The sequence below is a fragment of the Thermobia domestica genome, chromosome 2 (assembly GCF_964235325.1).
Source record: "Thermobia domestica chromosome 2, izTheDome1.hap1.1, whole genome shotgun sequence".
Classification (NCBI taxonomy): Eukaryota; Metazoa; Arthropoda; class Insecta; order Zygentoma; family Lepismatidae; genus Thermobia; species Thermobia domestica.
In genome coordinates this window covers 346,262,076-346,271,248 of record NC_137455.1, presented here as the reverse complement: position 1 = coordinate 346,271,248, position 9,173 = coordinate 346,262,076, and the positions used below count along the sequence as shown (strand labels likewise).

At 33.2% G+C, this 9,173-nt stretch overlaps 1 long non-coding RNA gene across 1 annotated transcript; it reads right to left on the bottom strand.

Annotated features, from left to right (window-relative positions):
• Positions 1-7,922: 7,922 nt before the first annotated feature.
• On the bottom strand, positions 7,923-8,723 carry LOC145679868 (uncharacterized). Its single transcript, XR_014130588.1, has 2 exons — positions 8,678-8,723; positions 7,923-8,092 (listed from the first exon to the last, which is right to left on the bottom strand). It is a non-coding gene; the product is annotated as an uncharacterized LOC145679868 (long non-coding RNA).
• Positions 8,724-9,173: the final 450 nt, after the last annotated feature.

The window sequence follows — 9,173 nt, the reverse complement described above, 5'->3', positions numbered from 1 at the left end:
AACTAGTAATTCATAAAAGTAAAACATAAAATTACCAAACAATTTTATCAATACCATGATAAATACTTTCGGGTCTCATTTTAAACTAGTGTTGTAAAAAACGTGTTTTTTCTGTGATTTTTTTTCAATAAAAAGATAGTTCTTTTTCATGTTTTTTCAAACATTTGTTTTTTCTAGTAACTATTATTTATTGGTTTACCCTGCAGGTAAGTGAAATAATCAACAGAACTTGGGTCGAAGCCTTCGTAACTTACAAATCCTTTGTTACTTTGTACCTATTCGAAATTGTACCCATACGGAATTGCGAAATTGTGTGATAATTGTACACTGCATCCTTAGTAATAAACGTGATGTAGCGGGGAACTGCGAAGATTAAAAAGAAAACTAATATATCAGGATATAATTTTAGGAAAGCTAATTTCTTAGAGTTGTATCTTGAATTCTCATCTATGGACTGGAACTGCCTAAAGAAATATGAAAACGCCAACAACCTAGTTTATAATCTCTATTACATTATTTATAGTGTATTTGACAAGTGCGTGCCACTTAAAAACAACTCAAGAACAGCTTATCCGTGGTGGTTTACAAATGAAATTATCAAAAAAATCAAAACTAAAGCAAGGTGTCATAAAAAAAATACAAATATAATGAAGAAGTAAATTATCTTAATAAATTCAATGAATTGCGTAGGGAAATAAAGAAAGAAATTAAGCTGGCGTACAGAGCGTTTATACAAGTTTCTGAAAATAACATTAGTAACAATACTAATGAATTGTGGAACTTTATAAAAAATAAGACTAAGCATCTTCTTGGGGGGAAATTAAATTATGAGGGGTTCGAACTTTATCATAATGATGAAATAGCCAATGCTTTTGCATAGTATTTCTCGCCAGTATATGTGCATATACAGGTGTCACTGACATTTATACGAACAATTTATTAACCTATGTAAGTAACAAAGTATAGAGTCACTTACCATTGAGGAAATCACTCAATCTGAAGTAGAAACCGTAATCAAAAAATTAAAGCCCAGAACTGCTGGTGGCCCTGATGGAATACCTCCATATATCATAAAGGGTTGTGTAGATGCGTTTACATATCTCCTAAGGATTGCATTCAATCTCGCTTTAAAAACATGCGTTTTTCCGGATGAATGGAAATTATCTATAGTTTGCCCAATACCAAAAACCAATGATAAACACGAAATAAATAACTACCGGCCTATATCAATTTTACCTACTTTTGCAAAGATATTTCAACGAATCTTATACCGACGGATAATTGACCACATCCAACCCGTAATCTCGCCATATCGACATAGCTTTATCCCACACAAATCAACAACAACAAACCTTGCACTTATCACAGGCTGTATAGCAAATTCGTTACATGTAGGATGTCAGGTTGATGTAATATATATAGATTTTGAAAAAGCATTTGACAGAATCAATCACAAAGTACTATTACATAAGCTAGGTGAATATAATTTTTCTTCTCCCTTGATCAAGTTCTTTTCATCATATTTAAATAATCGAAAACAAACTGTTATCTACAAATAATATAAATCATCTGTTTATATTGCATATTCTGGAATTCCCCAGGGCCCGTTATTGTTCCTTTTATTCATTAACGATCTCCTGATCAGATTTATTATTAACTAACAAATTGCTTTTTGCTGAGGACCTCAAAATATACGGTAGGATAAAGACCATCCATGACTCTCTCGATTTACAACGTGACATGGAAAATATTGCTAATTGGTGTTCTCTTAACAAAATTAATGTAAACATAAACAAATGTAACATTTTATCGTTTACCAGAAACAAAAGTCAAATAGAGTTTGATTACTCAATGAATCAGATCTTACTAAATAGATTAAGTTCAGTCAAAGACTTTGGAGTTATATTTGATACGAAACTGACATTTAATAACCATATAGAGAACATAGTTAATGAATCTCTCAAGATGTTATGGTTCATAATTAGAACTGGAAAGGAATTTAACAATACTACTACACTAACAAAAATGTATTATGCCTATGTTCGATCAAAACTGGAATATGCTGCTGTGATCTGGAACCCATCACAACAGAAATACAGACACCAACTGGAAAGGGTCCAATCTAAATTTATCAAATACTTGACGTACAAGATAACTGGAATCTATCCACATTATAAAGATTATCTAACATTAATAGACAACTTCTGTATTCCTACATTTGAACAAAGGCGAAATGTGACAGATATGATTTTTCTCCATAAAATAGTACAAAACGAATTTAATTGCACGGATCTCATATCAACATTAAATTTTCATGTCCCGACACTTAAAACTTGTGCTAATAACTCTGGTCTATTTTATTGGAAAACAGCAAGGACAACGTATTACTGAAATCACCAATTTGGAGAATGTGTTCTACTTATAATAAAATATGTATCAAACACAAAGAAATTGACATCTGTAATATGAACTCTATGTTTAAGAAAACTATTGTAAATGTATTATGTAATACACCAACACTATAATTCGGCTTATGCCTGTTGTGTTGATGGCAAATAAATAAATTTGATTACATTTTATTCACTAGTAACTCGTATTGATGTAGTAGTTATTCTCTCAACTAGTAATAGTCTCGTTGTTGTAAACAATAATTTCACAAGAAAAAAAAATTATCTCCTTTTTACATTTTAGTTCCCAATGGTGTTGTTGGGAAATACAGGATGTTTCAAAATGAATATTGGGGTTTATAGGGTTTGTAGTACTTATTACACTTAACGTACAATTATAAATAATAATATATCAAATGAAAGAGCAACTCAAACAGCTTTTGCTACAAATGTTCAATGTGAGCACCATTAGTCACACAGGCGAAAACGCCCATAAACGTTCTGATTTATGGAACAAAACACATTTAATTTATGGGTGTCTCGTTGCAACTGTACCATCCCCTGAGGATTTGCTGACCCCCAGATGCGAACATTAGGAGTGTTCAGATTAGCACATCGATTTATCACTGAAGACTACACGATCCAGAAAATCTTTATCGTCATGCACCAATATTTCATTTGCTAAATTGGTACGTAAACCGTAGTCTTTAGGCTTTTGACCTTGTAGCAACTGCAAACCATCAGGACGTAGTTGTAACCGCCTTCTTAAAATTCTCCACACAGACGATTGCACTGTAACTACAGATTCAGTTTTTCCAAATTAAAATACATAAAACTTTCTTCTCTCTAGTCGTCATCTTTGATGCTAGCTCTTCCTAACACCGGACAGAGAAAACAGTGCATGCGCATACGTGTGTACATAGTTGTTTGATTTGTTCTTTCATTTGATATTATTTATAATTTTGAGTTATTTGTAATTGATACTACAGTTTCAAAACCGTAATATTCATTCTGAAACACCCTGCATCGCTATAAATTATGTCATTCTATATTCATGTCTTGTATGTACACTCATGTTCAAAATGATTGTCGGATATCTATAACTGCCTTCTTGCAAGAATATAATTTGATAATGATTTTGCAGGGTACTTTTAATACTGATAACTACTATGTGTATAAACCGGAAATGTATATTTGTGGTAAATTTCATAGGAAAAGAACTATAAATACGAAAATTAGAATGAGTAAAACAAGATGTTGCTAAATGGACAAGGACGTTTTATTTTCGTTTTATTGACACGAAATTTGCCATATACATGTCTTTGCCGATTATATACATACTAACATTATAAGAAATACCTGGTGAATTTGTTATCAAATTATATTCCTACAACAATGTATTTATAGACATGCGACAATAATTTTGGACATGAGTGTACATATCAGGGTTTGCCCTCGGGAATTTGCTGCCCCATGCAATGGCATTATTTAATGCCTCCCCCTTTCTGCAGAAAGAACACATCTTAGAAGTCAAGATTTTAAGTATGCTACTCCAGCATGAACAACGAAAGTGAGGGACAGCGCACTCGAACTCAGAAAGGCTTAAATACTACAAATATGATCTCATTGTGTCGGTTTTTTCCTTAAATAATAATCTATTACGTTAATGGAAGATAAAGCAAACACACCTGAAAGATGTAACCTTTTTTATAAAATTCATATCGAGCTTCAATCTCAACATAACATTTTTAGTTCCAATGCAACTATCTTTTTATCTTTATTTCTTGATTTTCCTTCCACATCTGTTATTTAAAAAAAAAAAAAAACTTGTTTCGACGTTCAATGATAATGAACTTGTTTATGACAAAGAGAAGACTAGCTTTCATGTCAGAACGTGGATAACTAACTAAATGGAAGAAGTGTTCGAGAATTGAGTTCTTGTATTTGGCAACATTCAAGCAATTTATGCTGTGATTTATTTGACCATTTGCTTTAGCACTGTCCATGTAACCTGAAACTAATGCAACCTAAACATGACTTATGAAGGTAGTAGATAGGTGAGTAGCTTAGTAAATTTAACTACCATAAACATGAAGTCTGTTTCCAACAAGAAATATTTAATTTAAATAATATTATTATGACAGATTTTGCTTTCCCTCCAAACTTGCCACCTCGTGCAAATGCACGTGTTGCACATATGGTAGAGCTGGCCTTCCTAGTCGACAAATTATTTATGTGTGATATTTAGAAAAATACTAGTAGGCAAATTAGTATTAGTTTTAACTTTTAGACAAATTATTTGCATTTTATACTTTACGTGATATTATTTTCGCATTTATTAAAGGCCTGCTTTCACGAAAAAACAAATTTTTATTTATAATTTTATTTCTAGGTTGATATTGGTGAAACACTGCTGAAACCCGATTATTAGTAGCTATGCTACTCTTATAAAATGTATCCGTCTCCCTTAGCCTAGCCTGCATAATCGTGGGACGTAAAACTCAAAGATTTCATTTTCATATATATTGTAAAATATTTGTACCGTATCAGTATCTAGTGTTTAATTTATGTAGTTTATGGTAATTACCTACATAAAAATACTTCTAACTTATATAGACATTAGATACATTACAAATTACTACCGTATTTTATGAACTGTAAGATGCAATTTAATTTTTAAACATTTTTAAAGAGAAAAATACCATACCATTTTTTAAAATCATTTTTGTTATTAGATTCCAAAGCCAGACAGTGTTAGCAAGCTTGTGAGTCCCCGCAACTCATGTTCGTCACATCTGTGTACTGCTGTTGCCAGTTGAATTCAATGTTGCCAGATATCCCGCGGCATCGAATATATGGCCATTTTTAAGACTGACGGGAATTTTAAATCAAACACTGGACATTTTAAAATTAATTTTAAGTATAAGAAGCACCTGAATTTTGGAGACAGTTTTTCGAAGAAAAAAGTGCGTTTTATAGTCCGTAAAATACGGTATTTGAAAAAGGAATGAAACTTACGAAAAAAAGCGAGAAGCAATATTTTTTCTAGAAAATACGTACATTTCTTTTAAAAAAATAGGAATTTCTTTTTTCTATTTACAACACTATCTTAAACGAAGGAAAAATCTCAAAAATATACTCCTCGCCGCCAACGTAGGTGAGGACGAATAATACCGTGATAAGGCAACCTGACCTTAGAATTGAAACCTGGAACGTACGGAAGACGTGTGTTTAAACTTGAAAATTTAATAGTGGAAATCCATAAATGTAAAGTGAACATAGTGGGTTTGAATGAAGTGCGATGGTAACAAAAAGATGAGATAATATCGGGAAATTATACAATATTCTGTTCGGATGGCGTTAAGACGCCTAGAATGTTGTGATAGTAATGAAGAACGAAATAGAATAAAGCATAAACAAAGTGGAATGCTGCAGTGACCGCTTGATGTATGTAAAGCTAAGTGCAATGCCAACAACCGACCAGGATGACAATGAAGTAAAAATAATATGTGATGAGATTGCTGACATATTGCATCAGAAATTAAGAGCTAAGGCCAATATTATAGTAATAGATTTCAACAGGTGGTGAGAGAAGGAACTACAAATTGGGATCATTTGAACTAGATAGAAGAAACGTACGTGGCTAGATGCTTATCGACTTCTGTACGCAACATGATGTGATGGTGACAAAAACGTTGTTTAGGAAACGAAAAGCCAAGCTGTATACATGGAAATGTCCAGAAGATAAGAATTACTACAAAATCGATTAAATTATCGTCCAGCAAAGCTTCAGGAATACTGCACGAGACATGAAGACCCTAACGAGAGGTACATTGATTCAGATTATAATCTCCTAGTGGCGGAAGCACAAGCCTGGTTAAAGTTAGTCAAGAACAATGGGAAGAGAAATCGAAAATGGAACTCGGAGACACTAATGAGTATGGAGAGTAATGCAAACAAAGAAACGAAAGAAAGATTCCGTTCAATGGGTCGATATAGTATGCAGTGTAGAAGTATCTGGTGAAACGTCAAACAGATTCTACTAGACACATTCCACAACAAAATTGGCAGGATGGAAAGAGCACCGAGGAAACCATCAGTAACTCAAGAAGGGGGAAGTAAGAAGGGCTAAAATCGCGGACACCAAAGGATAAAAAATACAGAATAATGCACTGAGAAGAGAAACTGATAAATCCAAAGAAAAGTACGTGAACAGTTATGTAGAAAGATAGTTTAACTTCAACTTAGCGGTACATATAATCTGATATATCACAAAGCACAAGAATTAGAACGGAAAACTAACATAAGTATACGCATGTTTTTGGAATCGCAGATAAATATGGTCATGTTATCACTGATCACCAAAGTGTTCTTATAATCTGGAGGCATCTATATGATCTATATCACCAGAAGAACCGCTCAATAGATGTTGCGATCGAAGCAAATGAAGAGTTAGATGATGAAGAAAAAGACCCAGTGTATTTTAAAGTGAAGTAGTACAAGCCATCAAAGACCACTGGAGACGACTATATACCAGCGAATTTGCTCAAGGGATTAGGAGGCAATGTAATGCAAGTACTGAATATATTTAGTAGTACTACTTGAGTGAAGACTGGCCAAAGGATTTTCTTGGTGTTACAATGATTGAATTACCAAAGAAAGAACAGGCAAAGAAATGCAGTGATCACAGAAACATTAACCTTATTTGTCACCCCAGAAAGATTATTGCAAACATACTAAACAGGCGGTTGGGAAGTAAGACAGAAGAGATATTGGGGAAAGATCAATTTGGATTTCGGGAAGGAAAAGGGACCAGAGATGCTATTGGGTTAATGGAAATTATATCAGAAAGAGTTATCAACACACAGAAGGAGTTGTATTTGTAATTCATTGACTGGTAAAAAGTTTTCAACCTTCTCATTTGGCCCAAACTTCTGAAAATACTGAAAAAAGTCAGGGTAAACTGGATAGACCGACTGCACTAAAATCATGTTATGAATTGCCGTAGCCAAAGAGCCAATCAAGTAGAAATGATCACTCTTAACTAGCGAATTTAATATTGGACTATTAATTGGTCAAGTGCTGTATATGGGATATTGTAATGTGTGATTCGGAGACTTGGACATTACGAATGTTAGAGATTTTTTAAAAATTTTTTTTTATCTTGAAAATTACCGAAAGGGAGAAAGGAAGGCTTGCTTCAACAGGGTACAGGATAAGTAATTCGATTTAGTTGAATATTTTCAGCTAAACTGGAAAATACATACACTCTTACATATTATTTTGATATCTTCTGTATAATGATAAATCGATGTCTCCCAGTACAAATACCCAATCGATTCTACTGGAAATATCAGAATGAGTATGACAAACACAAAATAGCTGTGGATATATAGAACAGAACTAAAAGCAAGTGTAACGCAAGTATTTTTTATTTAGTTTTTATAAAATACAGCCAAATATTTAAAATATGAAATTATTATTTCATTTTAGTTCTATTGTTCCGTTATAGTCAGTGAAGCCAAATTTGATTAAAATGATCATCATCTAACCAACAATTCCTCCAACGATTCCACCTCCAAGAGATCCGAAACCACCATAACCATGGGGGAATCCATAACCAGAAGCCAAACCATACCCACGGAGACCATAGATTCCTGGGTAGTGGCCGTGGCTAATGCCATAACCGTAGCTGCTTACACCACCTGAAAGATAGGACAAATAGGCAAATTAATAATTAAATATCAAATCAGCAATTAAATTTGGAAATAAGAAACATTAGACTAGAAAGAGGTTTAAATACAATTTCTGTCGAAAGCGAAGGAAGTTATCTCATGGCTAAGCGGCTAGTGTTTGCGACTTCGGCGTGGGAGAGCCCGGTTCGATTTTCAGCTAGAGCTCGTCTGGTTTGGATTCCCGTTAAGCCCTAGGCCCACGTCTTATATAGCCTCGCTGCTACAAGGAACGCTAGAGTCAAATCAAATTAAACAAAGCAAACGCGGATAACATAAGGACAAAGTTCAAGCACGTTTTTCTTCTTTCTGTTGTACAGAAAGTTTATAGTTAGTAAGATTACTAAGAAACTAAATTAATAATGGAAAGTCACATTAATACTATTTTGAACAATGCGATCTTGATTTGATACGGTTTTTGCTGTTATGGTTTATAAGTTGTTACGAAATTGCATTCGAAATATGTAGCCTATATTCGTTTTAATGTCTTCTTCCAGTTAATATTCTATTGTCAATTGAAGAATATTTTGCAATTAAACTAATAAAGATTTAACATACCATATCCTATTCCTTGAACAGCAAGGACGAAAGCAGCCAACATGAGCAAAATAACCTGAAAATATAACAGAGAACATACATTATCAATAAGGGGCAAAATACTCAGGAAGGAAAATATTTCACTTACATTCAAGTAGATTTTTCCACTGCAATTAAATAGAGCAAATGAACAATCTAAAACAATAAAACGTATAACAACATATGGTTACTACCCTGAACATGACATTGTCTAAGAGTGCAAATAAAACTAATTTTAAAACCAGATTTTAAAAACCATACACAGAAGCTTAATACGTAAAATAAAGCATAAATGTTAGGAAATATCCCGTGCTGAATTTTGACTCTAATTATTGTAACCAAAAATTAAACATACGGTAAAGCCACTATTATCCGCGGAATTGAGTGCCAAGGTCACCGCGGGTAATCCGAAAAAAGACTCAATATGAGATGCTAATAAGAACAAAAATATTTCAACATAAAAACTGTTTCATTGTAA